A 17,153-nucleotide genomic window follows, 5' to 3' on the forward strand; every position below is an offset into this window, starting at 1 on the left:
CTGCATGGCTCTCTGTGACTGATCCCAGGTGAGAGAGCTGGAGCCAGAGGAGGCGGGGCATGGGAGAAAGGACGGCCTCTGGCAGTCTGTGACAGGAAAGTTTTTTTTCCTGTCAACGCTGTCAGTTTACTGTGGGCCTATTTTCAACGGGGGTGCCTGGAGCTGCAGCTCCATCCGCCCCATTGTTAATCCGGCCCTGCCTGTAACACCACTGTAACACCACTCCTGTTCATACCCGCCAACTCTCCCTTAATATCAGGAAGGCTCCCTGTAATAGCAGCAGTCTCCCTGATTGCACCTTACCCCCGTTATGAAGCTGTTTTATTCTGGGGGGGGGGCGGACAGAAATCAGAGATATATACGTATACATTCAAATGGAATCATTAATGCCATTTCCCTGCATTGGTTATACAGCACAGGTGATCCCTATGGCGACATGCTTGTGCAAACTGCAAACCCTGAAAGGTATCATTGTATTTTCATCAACAAGCAGATGTTACTAACTGCTTTGAGACTCGTTACATTTGGATGTAAGTCAGATTTATGACACGGCTCTCAGGCACAGCAGTACATGTCCACTTTAACACTGCGCTCATTGGTGTTGTTTTAACAATCTCCATGAAATGCTTTTTAAAAAGTAGGTATTATGCCTGTAACACTGCTATAATACCACTCCTGTAACACCACTATAACACCACTCCTAACCAGCGGCGCCTCCTGCCTTCTAGTAGGAGAGGTCTGCCGCTACCTGTGCCATGACCGGAGAGTAGAGAGCCAGCCGGGGCACCGGTGCCTGCGCAATGGATCTGTCAGACGCCTGGACAAGTGCATGCGCACAAGAGGCCACGGGACTGTGCATGCGCAAAACGCCGGCTTCTATGGACTGCATCGACTGCAGCCCATAGACGCCAGACAGGGCTGCCTGAAAGGCAGGGAGTGGCTTCCTACAGAAAGCCAGATCTCTGCTAATTGCAGCCTGGTCTGCAGTCTCAGACGGCAAAAACAACTCCCAATGAGACTGCCTGTAGTGTCAGTGCGCCAAGTAGTGTGCCTGTAGTGCCCTCGCCATGCTGCGGGCTCAGTGGTGACCTGCGCTGGCCACGGGATCTATTCACGCTCTATGGGTGTCGTGGACACCCACGAGTGGGAATAGTCCCTGTTGGTTGGCATTCCAATCATCGGGATTGAGAGAGAGCGGGATGTAGGGGGAGGTTATGTGACTGTCGGTCCCCTGACCGTCGGTCAAATGAATGCATCCCATGCCCTTATTAACTGTGCAGCTTATACACATAATAAATGCCCCAACCCATCCCCCCACACACACACACTTACCTCATGTGTCACTGATTTTTCCTATAGGCTTCCGCTTTGGTCCTGTCTCCTCTCAGTGTGCCACCGGCTCCTCTCCTTGTGGTCTTATTACCGCCACAGACCAGCACCATCATAAGGGGACCACCACCATAGGCGTGCGCAGGGGGGGTTCCTGGTGCGCACAGGCACCCCCTAATGTCTGTAAACCCCCTCACACACACCTGCTGCTGCTGCAGTATCGGCGATCGCCGAGTGTGCTCATTTCTGTCCTCCGACCATTGTGCCCGCCACCCCCTCCGCTCAGTCTGGCTGTCAATCATTTTTATGGTGCAGCATCACTGACGTAATCCTACTCCCAGTTCCTCTAATTTGTGGGATGTGTCGTGATGATGTCATGCCGCGTGCATGCCCGCTCATGCTCCCACCCATGCTCTCTCTCTCTCCTCATCATGTGCCAACGCCACAGTAAACAGCGTTCCTCTTGGAGGAGGACAAGTTCAAATTCAATATCAATATATATTTCGAGAGATTAGGATATAATCTATGGTAATAACATATACAAATTGAACATATATTAAACAGATTTTATATATATATATATATATCTATCTATCTATCTGTGCATCAATTCTCTATATTATTTTGTTTGCATTGAGTGCCAATATGTGGTGGTAGACACGCCTGACAGGTGGTGCTAGACACGCCCATTAGGTGGTGTTAGACATGCCCAATAGGTGGTGCTAAACACGCCCTTCTAATCGTGCACCCCCTAATAAAATATCCTGCGCACGCCTATGACCACCACATCTATTAATGCTGGAGCAGTGGCTCACAGAAAGGAGACAGTGCTGCCTGTACAGATAGTCCCATTGCCGGGAAAGGAGAGCTGGTGGAGGAGGAACCCGTATTGCCTCCACATACACCTGACGAAACACCGTTCAGGCCCACTTTAACCCCTGCCTACCACCACATGTACACACTGCAAACACATACAGTACACACACACACACCACCGCATATACACACACAGTAAACACTACACGCGTAAAAAGTCAGGGCCAATGCAAGGTTTCTCGGCACCCTAGGCAAAATTTCTGCCTACTCCCTCCCACCCCCCGCCCCTCAGGTTAAAATGTGGAGGTGGCCTTTTAGAAGTTCCACAGCTGCTGCTGTCAAATAGAGAATGCACCCTACAAAAAAAATTGTAAAAAAGACACTAAACATGACCTTAGCATGGAATCCAGGTAGGCTGTAGTCAAGGGGAAGGGTGACGACACAGGCAGTAGATACAGATATATATATATATATATGGAGTGTATTCAATTTGTGAGGGAGGGAGGGTTCTTGCTCATTACATTGAGCATATAAGAGTATGACACATTACAGTTCAAATGATGCCACATTACAGTGCCCCCTTATCATTATAACATCCACTACACACTCCTCTCACTGACAATGTAACATCACACAGGTCAGGCTGGGCAATGGATCAGACACAATTGCTTAACAGGCAAATCTGGGAAATTGGTATCCAACGATAAGCCTCTTGCCCCCATAACATTGGCACCGCTTGCACAGAGCCATCTTTTACATTGGACTTAATGCAATTGCCCATGGACCACAGGATTACAAGGACCCGCCCCTGCAGACATCACAGCCACCACGAGTAGTACCGCTTTCGCCGCCAAAAGTAACTTCCACACCCCCCCTCAAGGACATCAGAGCCGCTGCAGTCTGTAACAACCCCCTCCCAACCATCAATGACAACAGCACCAAGCCACCCCCACAGGCATCACTAACACTGATAGCAATAAGGCCCCCCAAGACATCAGAACCATTGCAGCCAATAGCACCTTGTCCCGCGGAAAGCACCAAAACCAGTAAGTGGAACCTGTACATTGCTTTGCCCAGTGGACTACATTGATGTAAAGATGGTCCTGCCCTTGCACCCACTATGCCATGTTTGTTAGTCTGTGTGTGTATGGGCTGTGTGTGTGTATGGGCTCTGAAGACCCACTTCTTCACCAAACCCAGCCAAATCTCATCCTAACCCTCTGTCCCACACTGTCTACCCCGTCTGTATCACCCCTGTCTGTCTGTTACTCCCCTTTAGAATGTAAGCTCTCACGAGCAGGGCCTTCCCTCATGTGCTTACTTTAATAATCTTCAACTGCACCAAATCCAGCAGTCCTCTGCCACCTGATACTTATGTCATTGTCATCTGCTGATATAGCTATATTTATTTACCCTGTACTTGTCCTATATTGTCTTCAACTAAGTCACTGTTTTCCTGTTTTGATTATTTGTTTATGTACTCTGTAATTATGTGCTGTGGAACCCTTGTGGCGCCACACAAATAAAGAATCTCCTATATATTAGCCCAGATCTGTGACTTTGTGACTCATTTGCTAATGCTGGGTGGAGTCACAATACTGGGCGGAGTCACAGATCTGGCCTAATCTATAGGTTACAGAACCAAACCGCCATCACCCCGCCTCCAAGACCGACCCCCCTGCACCGCCCCGTTGTCCTCACCCATCCGTCTCGCATGAGCGGGTGATCAGCGGCGTGCGGTGTCGGGAGCAGGTAAGAGCTGCCCTCCGCCTTCCTCCTCCCCTCTCCTGGCCTGCCTGCTGCTGTGTTTCCGATGGGTGCCGTGCAGCAGGAGGCGGCAGCCACCGCAGAGATCAGAGCGCACAGCGATAGCACTGCGGATTATCGCCATCCCTGCCCCCTCCTCCTGGCCCTGCACCTACGCGAGGGGAGCGCTCGGGTTTGGCCTCGGCCCCGCACAACGAGTCAAATCCTCTCTCTCTGCCTGGTGTCAGCACCGGGGAAGTGTCCCATCCAGCTGCACCAGGGTCACTGCTGCTGCCCAGTCACATGCAATGTCCCTGCTCCTGACATAATGGCAGGGCAGGGAGCATTAGATGATGATGTCCATTATTTGTATCCTGCAACTAGGGAGACATTGTTACATGTGGGGTCATACATGGCACTTCATGCAATCTCACAACCGCAGCATCATCGGACCCTAATCCCACCCTCCCACACCCATAGTGGCTCCTGTCCACCTCCCCCACCATGGCACCCCAGCATCCGCCCTTCCACCAACCATGCAACCCACATAACCGGCCCTCCCCCACCCACCGCACCCCCTCAACCACCCCGCCCGCGCCACACCCGCTACTCCCCATACCACGGTGGCTCAGGACCGCACCCCACGACACCCTCCCCCATCCATGTCTATCCCGCACCCGACACTCCCCCATCCACAGCACCTCCGGCCTCCTCCCCCATCTGCCACCCCCTTCACCCGCAGCACCTACAGACTCCATCCGCAGTTCCCCCCCCTCAACCGCCACTCCACCACTCGAAGCACTCCCACAACTGCCCCTCGCCCACCCGCAACACCCCTGGCCCCTCGCCACCATCCGTGTCTACCCCGCACCCGCCACACCCCCAATCACAGCACCTACTAGGTGTTCATCATCCCCTGCTTGCGCTGTTCACACAGTCGCAAGGGGCTAAGGCCCCTTAACCATCACATGCCCTTTATCTGCGCAATATTTAACCAATCACACAATTATGTTTGGAGGTAATACTCCATATAATCAACATATTGCACGCCCAAAGGCCGTGCAAGGCTTAAGGGGGCGTAGCCCCTTGTGACAGTGTGAAGAGCGCCCGTAGGGAGCGATGAGCACCTAGTAATAATAATATATATATATATATTTATATATGATATGCAGTTAAAACCCCGCCCATCAGGATCCCGGCTGTCTCAATACCGACGTCAGGATCCCGACATGGGTACTGCCCACCATACTAGCCCACCGTCGGAATACCGGTGAAGTATGTGATTCTCCCTCTGTTGGTGACCACGACACCAATAGAGGAAGACTAGAACCTGCGGCGAGCTGGCATTCTGGTGCACGGGATACCAATGTCAGTATACTGACATTTGCCATCCCGTGTGCTGGGATCCCATACCGATCCCATATATATATATATATATATATATATATTTCTCTGACGTCATAGTGGATGCTGGGGACTCCGTAAGGACCATGGGGATATAGCGGCTCCGCAGGAGACAGGGCACAATAATAAAAGCTTTAGGATCAGGTGGTGTGCACTGGCTCCTCCCCCTATGACCCTCCTCCAAGCCTCAGTTAGATTTTTGTGCCCGGCCGAGAAGGGTGCAATCTAGGTGGCTCTCCTGAGCTGCTTAGAATAAAAGTTTAAGTTAGGTTTTTTTCTTTCAGTGAGACCTGCTGGCAACAGGCTCACTGCTACGAGGGACTTAGGGGAGAGAAGTAAACTCACCTGCGTGCAGGATGGATTTGCTTCTTAGGCTACTGGACACCATTAGCTCCAGAGGGAGTCGGAACACAGGTCTCACCCTGGGGTTCGTCCCGGAGCCGTGCCGCCGACCCCCCTTGCAGATGCCGAAGTTGAAGAGGTCCAGAGGTCCAGAAACAGGCGGCAGAAGACTTTCAGTCTTCATAAGGTAGCGCACAGCACTGCAGCTGTGCGCCATTGTTGTCAGCACACTTCACCAACAGTCACCAACTGTCACTGAGGGTGCAGGGCGCTGGGGGGGGCGCCCTGGGCAGCAATGTATAATACCTTTTTATGGCTAAAATACATCACATATAGCCCTTGAGGCTATATGGATGTATTTAACCCCTGCCAGATCTCACAAACTCCGGGAGAAGAGCCCGCCGAAAAGGGGGCGGGGCCTATTCTCCTCAGCACACGGCGCCATTTTCCTGCTCAGCTCTGCTGTGAGGAAGGCTCCCAGGCTCTCCCCTGCACTGCACTACAGAAACAGGGTTAAAACAGAGAGGGGGGGCACTTATTTGGCGATATGATTACATATATAAAAATGCTATAAGGGAAAACACTTGTATAAGGGGTTGTCCCTGTATAATTATAGCGTTTTTGGTGTGTGCTGGCAAACTCTCCCTCTGTCTCCCCAAAGGGCTAGTGGGGTCCTGTCCTCTATCAGAGCATTCCCTGTGTGTGTGCTGTGTGTCGGTACGTGTGTGTCGACATGTAGGAGGACGATGTTGGTGAGGAGGCGGAGCAAATTGCCTGTATTGGTGATGTCACTCTCTAGGGAGTCGACACTGGAATGGATGGCTTATTTAGGAATTACGTGATAATGTCAACACGCTGCAAGGTCGGTTGACGACATGAGACGGCCGGCAAACAAATTAGTACCTGTCCAGGCGTCTCAGACACCGTCAGGGGCTTGTAAAAACGCCCATTTACCTCAGTCGGTTGACACAGACACAGACACGGAAACTGACTCCAGTGTCGACGGTGAATAAACAAACGTATTTTCCTTTAGGGCCACACGTTTCATGTTAAGGGCAATGAAGGAGGTGTTACATATTTCTGATACTACAAGTACCACAAATAAGGGTATTATGTAGGGTGTGAATAAACTACTTGTAGTTTTTCCTGAATCAGATAAATTAAATGAAGTGTGTGATGATACGTGGGTTTCCTCCGATAGAAAATTATTGGCGGTATACCCTTTCCCGCCAGAAGTTAGGGCGAGTTGGGAAACACACCTTAGGGTGGATAAGGCGCTCACACGCTTATAAAAACAAGGGGCGTTACCGTCTCCAGATACGGCAGCCCTCAAGGAGCCAGCTGATAGGAAGCTGAAAAATATCCTAAAAGTATATACACACATACTGGTGTTATACTACGACCAGCAATCGCCTCAGCCTGGATGTGCAGCGCTGAGGGGGCTTGGTCGGATTTCCTGACTGAAAATATTGATACCCTTGACAGGGACAAGATTTTATTGACTATAGATGCATTTCTATATATGCGAGATGCGCAGAGGGATATTTGCATTCTGGCATCAAGAGTAAATGTGATGTCCATATCTGCCAGACGAAGACACGACAGTGGTCAGGTGATGCAGATTCCAGACGGCACATGGAAGTATTGCCGTATAAAGGGGCGGTCCATCGGACCTGGTGGCCATGGCAACAGCTGAAAAATCCACCTTTTGTTACCCCAAGTCACATCTCAGCAGAAAAGGACACAGTCTTTTCAGTCTCAGTCCTTTCGTCCCCATAAGGGCAGGCGGGCAAAAGGGCCAGTCATATCTGCCCAGGGGTAGAGGAAAGGGAAGAAGACTGCAGCAGGCAGCCCATTCCCAGGAACAGAAGCCCTCCACAGCTTCTGCCAAGTCCGCAGCATGACGCTGGGGCAGTACAAGCGGACTCAGGTGCGGTAGGGGGTCATCTCAAGAGTTTCAGCACGCAGGGGGCTCACTCACAAGTGGACTCCTGGATCCTACACGTAGTATCCCAGGTGTACATTGGAAATTCGAGACGTCTCCCCCTCACAAGTTCCTGAAGTCTGCTTTACCAACGTCTCCCTCCGACAGGGAGGCAGTATTGGGAACAATTCACAGGCTGTATTCCCAGCAGGTGATAATCAAAGTACCCCTTCTACAACAAGGGAAGGGGTATTATTCCACACTATATTGTGGTACTGAAGCCAGACGGCTCGGTGAGATCTGAAATATTTGAACACTTACATACAAGCGTTCAAATCAAGATGGAGTCACTCAGAGTAGTGATAGCGAACCAGGAAGAAGGGGACGATATGGTGTCACTGGATATCAGGGACGCTTACCTACATGTCCAAATTTGCCTTCTCACCAAGGGTACCTCAGGTTCGTGGTACAGAACTGTCACTATCAGTTCAGACGCTGCCGTTTGGATTGTCCACGGCACCCCGGGTCTTTACCAAGGTAATGGCCGAAATGATGATTCTTCTTAAAAGAAATATGGACGCTTTCCTGATAAAGGCAAGGTCCAGAGAACAGTTGGAGGTCGGAGTAGCACTATCTTAAGTAGTTCTACGACAGCACGAGTGGATTCTAAATATTCCAAAATCGCAGTTTTTTCCGACGACACGTCTACTGTTCCTAGGGATGATTCTGGACACAGTCCAGAAAAGGATGTTTTCTCCCGGAGAAGAAAGCCAGGGAGTTATCCGAGCTAGTCAGGAACCTCCTAAAACCAGGAAAAGTATCAGTGCATCATTGCACAAGGATCCTGTGAAAAATGGTGGTTTCTTACAAAGCGATCCCATTCGGTAGATTTCACGCAAGAACCTTTCCGTGGGATCTGCTGGAAAAATGGTCCGGATCGCATCTTCAGATGCATCAGCGGATAACCCTGTCTCCAAGGACAAGGGTGTTTCTTCTGCGGTGGCTGCAGAGTGCTCATCTATGAAAGGGCCGCAGATTCGGCATTCAGGACTGGGTCCTGGTGACCACGGATGCCAGCCTGAGTGGCTGGGGAGCAGTCACACAAGGAAAAAATTTCCAGAGAGTGTGATCAAGTCTGGAGACTTCTCTCCACATAAATATACTGGAGCTAAGGGCAATTTACAATGCTCTAAGCTTAGCAAGACCTCTGCTTCAAGGTCAGCCGGTATTGATCCAGTGGGACAACATCACGGCAGTCGCCCACGTAAACAGACAGGGCGGCACAAGAAGCAGGAGGGAAATGGCAGAAACTACAAGGATTCTTCGCTGGGCGAAAAATCATGTGATAACACTCTCAGCAGTGTTCATTCCGGGAGTGGAAAACTGGGAAGCAGACTTCCTCAGCAGGCATGACCTCTACCCGGGAGAGTGGGGACTTCATCGGGAAGTCTTCCACATGATTGTAAACCGTTGGGAAAAACCAAAGGTGGACATGATGGCGTCCCGCCTGAACAAAAAACTAGACAGATATTGCGCCAGGTCAAGGGACCCTCAGGCAATAGCGGTGGACGCTCTGGTAACACTGTGGGTGTACCAGTCAGAGTATGTGTTCCCTCCTATGCCTCTCATACCAAAAGTACTGAGAATCATAAGAGGGAGATGAGTAAGAACGATACTCGTGGTTCCGGATTGGCCAAGAAGGACTTGGTACCCGAAACTTCAAGAGATGTTCACGGAAGACCCGTGGCCTCTACCTTTAAGAAAGGACCTGCTCCAGCAGGGGCCTTGTCTGTTCCAAGACTTACCGCGGCCGCGTTTGACGGCATGGCGGTTGAACGCCGGATCCTGAAAGGGCATTCCAGATGAAGTCATCCCTACCCTGGTCGAAGACAGGAAGGATGTAACCGCAAAACATTTTCACCGCATTTGGTGAAGATATGTTGCGTGGTGTGAGGCCAAGAAGGCCCCTACAGAGGAATTCCAACTGGGTCGTTTCCTACATTTCCTGAAAACAGGACTGTCTATGGGCCTAAAATTAGGGTCCATTAAGGTTCAAATTTCGGCCCTGTTGAATTTCTTCCAGAAAGAACTGGCTTTAGTGCCTGACGTTCAGATGTTTGTAAAAGGGGTACTGCATATACAGCCTCATTTTGTGCCCCAGTGGCACCTTGGGATCTCAATGTTGTTTTGAGTTTCCTAAAGTCACATTGGTTTGAACCACTCACCACTGTGGACTTAAAATATCTCACATGGAAGGTGACGATGCTATTAGCCCTGGCTTCAGCCAGGCGTGTGTCAGAATTGGCGGCTTTATCATATATAAAGCCCTTACTTAATTTTTCATTCTGACAGGGCAGAATTGAGGACTCGTCCTCAATTTCTCCTTAAGGTGTTTTCTGTTTTTCACATGAACCAACCTATTGTGGTACCTGCGGGTACTAGGGACTTGGAGGACTCCAAGTTACTTGACGTTGTCAGGGCCCTGAAAAATATGTTTCCAGGACGGCTGGAGTCAGAAAATCTGACTCGCTGTTTAGCCTGTATGCACCCAACAAGATGGGTGCTCCTGCTTCTAAGCAGACGATTGCTCGCTGGATTTGTAATACAATTCAGTTTACACATTCTGTGGCAGGCCTGCCACAGCCAAAATCTGTAAAAGCCCATTCCAAAAGGAAGGGGGCTCATCTTGGGCGACTGCCCGAGGGGTCTCGGCTTTACAACTTTGCCGAGCAGTTACTTGGTCAGGGGCAAACACGTTTGCTAAATTCTACAAATTTGATACCCTGGCTGAGGAGGACATGGAGTCTCTCATTCGGTGCTGCAGGGTCATCCGCACTCTCCCGCCCGTTTGGGAGCTTTGGTATAATCCCCATGGTCCTTACGGAGTCCCCAGCATCCACTAGGACGTCAGAGAAAATAAGATTTTACTTACCGATAAATCTATTTCTCGTAGTCCGTAGTGGATGCTGGGCGCCCATCCCAAGTGCGGATTGTCTGCAATACTTGTACATAGTTATTGTTACAAAAATCGGGTTATTCTTGTTGTGAGCCATCTTGTCAGAGGCTCCTTCGTTGTTATCATACTGTTAACTGGGTTCAGATCACAGGTTGTACGGTGTGGTTGGTGTGGCTGGTATGAGTCTTACCCGGGATTCAATATCCTTCCTTGTTATGCACGCTCGTCCGGGCACAGTATCCTAACTGAGGCTTGGAGGAGGGTCATAGGGGGAGGAGCCAGTGCACACCACCTGATCCTAAAGCTTTTATTATTGTGCCCTGTCTCCTGCGGAGCCGCTATATCCCCATGGTCCTTACGGAGTCCCCAGCATCCACTACGGACTACGAGAAATAGATTTATCGGTAAGTAAAATCTTATTATATATATATTCTGTGACTTCCACATGCAGCCAAATCTCTCCCAGGATCTATTATGTGAGACCTATTGAGGAAGCCACACCCCTTATACTTTTGAGATTGTTAAACCAGCTATATAATTCTTGAATTTCGTTGTACGTGGGTCAACATCCGAATCAGAAATAGTCTTGAATTTAAAATTGGACACCACACTTTAGGTAGTTTGCAAAAATGCCGACATATGGTTGTCAGCACTCCTAAGAGATTATAACCAATAGCATTCCTAGGCGACCCTGTAAGGATTTATGCCCAATTAGTTTTAAGGTAGTTTATACAAAACACCATTATCCAATCGATTACACATTTAAAAAGGAATACCTCTTAAGCTCTAATCAGGAGCCCTGATATAAGAGCTTCATCCACTAAGTCCAGATATAGGAGATTCTGACTAATCGTACATTTGAGGTTATGATCCTTTATATTAATTCATCATGAGCAAATTAGCTTTTTCCTATATTCGTTACCACTGATGAAGTCGATAAGACGAAACGCGTTGGTTTGGCAGTCAGAGAATCACAACCTAGTCTGTAAAGATACTCCCTGTCGAGCTCGCACCTTGCAAAAGGTGAGGGGATATCTAGATTCCACCTTACAAACGTGTTGGCTGTGTACTCTTTTGGTTGCATTTTATTGACACAATTTTATACTTTGAACTGTGTATACGTTATTAAAATAACTTTTTACTAATTGGCCTGTTGGCCTCTTGTTTGGGTGACTATTTGGTGAGGGGTGTCTGTTACAGGTCCCCAGATTCAAATACCCTCCAGTCTACATTCCGACGAAAATAACGCTGGAAGAACTGTGTAATTACATTCCACTTTAGCGCACTTGGGAATTTGTGTTTATTCTTGTATGCTTTTGAGGTCTCCCAACAAAGATCTCTCCCGTGGTGCCGCTTCTAGGTTGGCGCGAGATAAAGATACTACTGTGTTTTTATATATATATATATATATATATATATATATATATATATAAAAAACACCATAAGTACGCAGTTCTTAATGCCAGCAATGATTAGAATTCAGACAGGCTCCTGCACAATATGTACCTACAGGTGAAGCTTTAGTTATTGTTAGGTGGGACTTATGGGGCCAGATTTTTTGTTATTTGATACTGAAAGGGGGCATGTAGCGAAGGGCACAGGTGGGCAGTGAGAGGGGTGTAGGCTGGGAAAACAGAGCTACAGTACTTTGTCCCAGGTTTGGTGATCTCCCATCAGCAGCAGCGTGGCGGAGACTGGAAATGAGCAGCATCTGTTCTTGCGCTGCCTGAGAGGAAGGGGCTAATCCAGGGGCCATCACACAGCGGACGGTAGAGGGAGTTGCAAGTGTCTCAGCTCAGTTTGCGGACACTCGAGGAGATAGACGCTACAACAGCTCTGCCCCCTGCATGGATTCTGGGATGCACCTCTGGCAAGGAGGAGTAGCAGGCTGCATACCTCTGCACTGACCTGCCTGCAGAGTGCAGATACTGGGAGGAATAAGTGCGGGTATAATGCTTTCTGCTTCGCCTCTTTACCAAGGCGAAGCAGGAAGCAGCAGCGCCGAGATGTGTTACCATCTCAGATGCAGAAGTGGGGGAGTGCAAACTCTTCCCTCCGACAATCACTGCTAGAGCACACAGCACATGTCTCTCCACCGGTCGGCTCCAGTGTGCATGTCTAAGATCTCGCTACTCTCCCAAGCAAGATCTTGCATGCAGCCGGAGCTGGCAACTGCTACAGCGCTGTCACTGTTGTGGTTTATGGGCATCGACACCTGCAGCTGGCGAAATCAATAGCTGCAAGTGTCAGAATGGTCAGTGCAACTTTTTAGATTGTGGTATCAGTGCATCCCCTCCCCCCCCCCCAATAACGGCGTTTCATACATTTACCCCATCATGATTAGGATACTAGACTGTGTTGTCCACAGTCCACTCCACCTTAGCGTTGACACTCTCCAGTGCAGAGCCGGCCATAGGCATAGGCAAACTAGGCAATTGCCTGGGGCATTTGATATGCTTAGGGGCATCAGCAGCTTCTGCTGATTAAAATGATATGCGGCATGCCTATATTCTGTGTGTAGCATTTCATATGCAGATACAGCCACAGTCTCACACAGTATATAGGCATGCTGCATATCATTTTAATCAGCAGAAGCTGCTTGTGCATCCTAGCCACACAGCAATGCAAATAAGATGCATTTTCATAAAAAAAAGGTGCCTGACATTAGCATTGAGGCAACATTTATGAGGACACATCTGTATCCAAGCAGAGGCAGAGGTCACAGTGTTAGTGGCAGAGTGATTGCTGTGTGCATGTGAGTGGTTTGGTTGTGCAGTAGTGTTCGGAATATGTGTAAGGAGCATTATGTGTGTCATGCAAAAATGCATTAATAATGTGCAACATATGTGTAAGGGGCACTATGTGTGTCATTATGTGTATAAGGGCATTAATAATGTGTGGCATATGTGTAACAGGGTACTACTGTATGTGGGTCATTATGTGTATAGGGGCACTAATAATGTGCAGCAAATGTGTTGGGGGCACTATGTGTGTCATTATGTGTATAAGGGCATTAATAATGTGTGGCATATGTGTAACAGGGTACTACTGTATGTGTGTCATTATGTGTATAGAGGCACTAATAATGTGCAGCAAATGTGTAGGGGGCACTATGTGTATCAATATGTGTATAAGGGCATTAATAATGTGCAGCATATATGTAAGGGACATTATGTGTAAAAGGGCATTAATAAAGGTTGTCATAATGTGTAAGGCACATTATGTTTAAGGACATTATTAATGTGTCTCATATGTGAAAGGGGCATTATTGTGTGGAATTGTGTGTATAAACGCATTACTAATGTGTGGCATTATGTGTATAAGGTGCTCTACTATGTGGCATTGCGTATAGAAAGGGCACTACTGTGTCGTCTAATGTGAATAAAGAGCAATAGGGTGTGGTGTAATGTGAATAAGGAGCAATTCAGTGTGATGTAATGTGAATAAGTGGCTCTACTGTGAGGAGTAACGTTTATAAGGTAAAGTGATACTACCGTGGGATGTAATATGAATTATGGACACTATCACATGATCAAATGTGAATAAAATTGCAGTACTGTGTGGCGTAATTGGAATTGGGGTTACTATTATGTGGCCATGTCCCTTGTCAGCAAAAACACACCCCTTTTTGGGCTGTGCGCCAAATGTGCGAACTGTTCCTATTTAAAAAATAGGGGGTACAAATACCAAAATAAGGACTGCTATGGGTGAGGGGTGATGGTGCTGGGAAAGAGGTGCAAGATCAGAGGTGGAACCAGCGGTGGCGCTAGGGGGCACCAGCCAAAATCTTGCCTAGGGCATCATATTGGTTAGGGCCGGCTCTGCTCCAGTGCCAGCCTCAGCACAGCAGTGAGTTGATTGAGGAGCAGAAATGGGTGCAATGCCAGCAGGAGAAGAACAGGCTGGCCGGGTGTTGCATGTATCTGGCATCTAGCAGTCACTAGCAGGGTGTGTGCTGAGAAGAACTGGAGGGGGTATGGCCCCCGTATATCTTAAGTGCCCTGGGCCGCCTGGTCACCCTATCTGCAGAGACTTTGACTGTGCCCACTCAGAGTCATGCCCACTCAATTAAAAATTTCCGATTGTGGTCTGTCACCACCTATGCTTGCTAGCTACTAACGGCTGTCAAATCAAGGCACACACACTCCTAGCAGCCATACAGTAGGTTAAAGTGCATTTAAAGAAGTACAGTAATAGTGCTTTAGTGATTGCATTACTGTATTTTTGATTTAAAACAAATTGCCCCATTTCACTAGAGCTCACAAATAAATAAATGAATATAAATATCATCTTATTTTCCCGAAAAGCTGCTTCGCAAAAATAGCAGTTTTTCGGAAGTAATATTTTTATAAGGGAATCATGATCAAAAATTGTGAAATGTAAGGGTGAGAATTAAAAACTAAAAATTCTTATTTCTCAGTTTTTTTCATAATGAATATGCCCCATGCCACAAAACAAGAATACAATACATAAGGATGCAAGAAAATGTCATTGTGAAACATAATGAACTGAAACCAGGAACATCACAAATCATGTATAAGCAGCTGAAGTACAGATGGAGCCATGCTAGTCGCGGTTCCGTCTGTAACTAGGGGCGAGCCTATCTCTGACAACGTCTCCACCCGGCGGGCGGGCGTGACGGACACTCACCCCGTCCACTTGAATGGAGAGCGTTTCAGTCCATGCGCCCAGATAGAGACTCTCACAATGGGAGCGTCTCTGTGCACTCCAGGAGTGACCAGGCGGACGTATCGCCCAGTCACGCCAGGAGTGCACGCCTGCGATGGAGCCGCCTCAGATGAGCGCGGCTCCATCTGTGCCCGACATTGCCCAGGTTTAAATGTTAAAGTTATTAACGTATCAAGGAGTTAGATGGAACTATCAATATTTTAAAAATAATTAGCAGCTCTTCCAACACACCAATGAGGTGGCTGCCCAGTGTCGTTTTTTTTTCTTCTTGGGGTGTCGCCAGTAGCCCTAATCCCCAGCTCTCATTTTTTTTTTTTTATAATCACCTTTACCTCCAACGGTGTTCCTGCCGGCCAGCCCAAGTGGTGTTTCTGCCGGCCCAAGTGGTGTTTCTACAGCCATCTACGTGCTAATTCTAGATATTCTAGAATTTGCACTGGCACGAGCTGTAGCACTGATCTCATGTGCAGACTGTAAATTCTTTGCCATAGGGACTACGCGGGGCAAATTAATCAGCGGTGCCATAGTGCGTCTCATAATAAACTGCATGTCTTTCTGCAGCACTTTGTCCCCCCTGCCCCTCTCAGCAGTACCATGGGGGACACTGTTTCTCTCCACCCGTGTCTGGATGAATTTGGCCTTGCTCCCATAGGTCATTGTGCTGCGTGACTCTTCAAAGGCACTATCTGCAGGGCTGACGTGTGCAATCATGACCATTCTGCTTTTCCCGCTCAGTGCACCCTTTAGCAGCCAGGTCAGTTTACTGTCCCGATAGTTTATATGGCTGCCTGGTTTCTCGCGCAGTGCCATGATGCACTTTCTGAGGGCGAGGAGGGAGCGGTTGATGTAACCTCCTTCTTTCATGGTCTTGCCGCTGTTGGTAGTCTGGCTTGCCCGCTCTGATCCTGCCAGGTCCACCATGTACAGGCGGCCTGTGCTAACCCCATCACTGCCTGTTTGTTTTACGGTGATTTGTAATATGGCATGGGAGCGTGATGAGGTCTTATTAGCTGCTGTTGTTGTTTCAGAGCGCCTTTTGTTTCCCATCTTCAGCAGATTCATGGCCTCCTCAGGAGTGCTAGCGGAGAACGCAGTAATCCCTAGTATTTTGGTGTTACCATAAGGATCCTCTCTGAGGGCCAAAGATCAAGAAGAAGGTCTTAATAGGTCCCAGATTGTTTCATTGTAGATCTCAGCATATGACAATGATAAAGAGAAATTATCTCTCCTTCCGGTCTCCTCAATAGTCTTATACAGGTCCTTCAGGGTGCGATAAATCACTCCGGGCTCGCGAGGCTTACCCATCATAGTATAGGTCTTTCCTGTGCCTGTTGGGCCGTAGGCGAATATGGCAGCATTGTATCCAGCTAGGATGTCATCCACTATGTTCTTCATCGTGGAATCATATACATTTTCCTGAGTAGCTGCCTGATCGAACACGTGGTTAAAGGTGAATGTTGTTTCTCTTGTCCTGCTCGAGCGCAGTACGTCATAAGGATCCTCGCCAGGGTCCTTCAGTAACAGCGTCTGCGGACCAAGTTGGTGCATGATGCACTGGGCTCGATTCTTAGTCTCCATCAAATTAAATGGACGGATGCGCAGAGCCACAGTCACCTGATGGTCTATAGCGTTCTTCTGTTCAGTATTCATCTTCTCGATTCTAATATCAGAAAAGCGAAAGAAAATTATCTGTGTGTTGGCACTAGTCCAGCAATATCAGATATGAGCCAGGAAGCAGCCAGCTGCCTGTTCTATACCCATCAGCTGCATTATGACATCACTATGACATCACAATCAGCTGTACTATGACATCACTATGACATAGACACACACCACCACCACCACCACCACATATACACACACATAGTACGCACACCCACCTCCACCACATTACACACACACATAGTACACATTACACACACATACTGTACACACAGCATATATACA

The 17,153-nt window shown here is 48.4% G+C and overlaps 1 pseudogene; it reads right to left on the reverse strand.

Moving 5' to 3' along the window:
• Positions 1 to 15,490: 15,490 nt before the first annotated feature.
• LOC134929430 (kinesin-like protein KIF19) lies at positions 15,491 to 16,943 on the reverse strand (annotated as a pseudogene).
• Positions 16,944 to 17,153: the final 210 nt, after the last annotated feature.

Source organism: Pseudophryne corroboree, chromosome 5 (genome assembly GCF_028390025.1).
Source record: "Pseudophryne corroboree isolate aPseCor3 chromosome 5, aPseCor3.hap2, whole genome shotgun sequence".
Taxonomy (NCBI): domain Eukaryota; kingdom Metazoa; phylum Chordata; class Amphibia; order Anura; family Myobatrachidae; genus Pseudophryne; species Pseudophryne corroboree.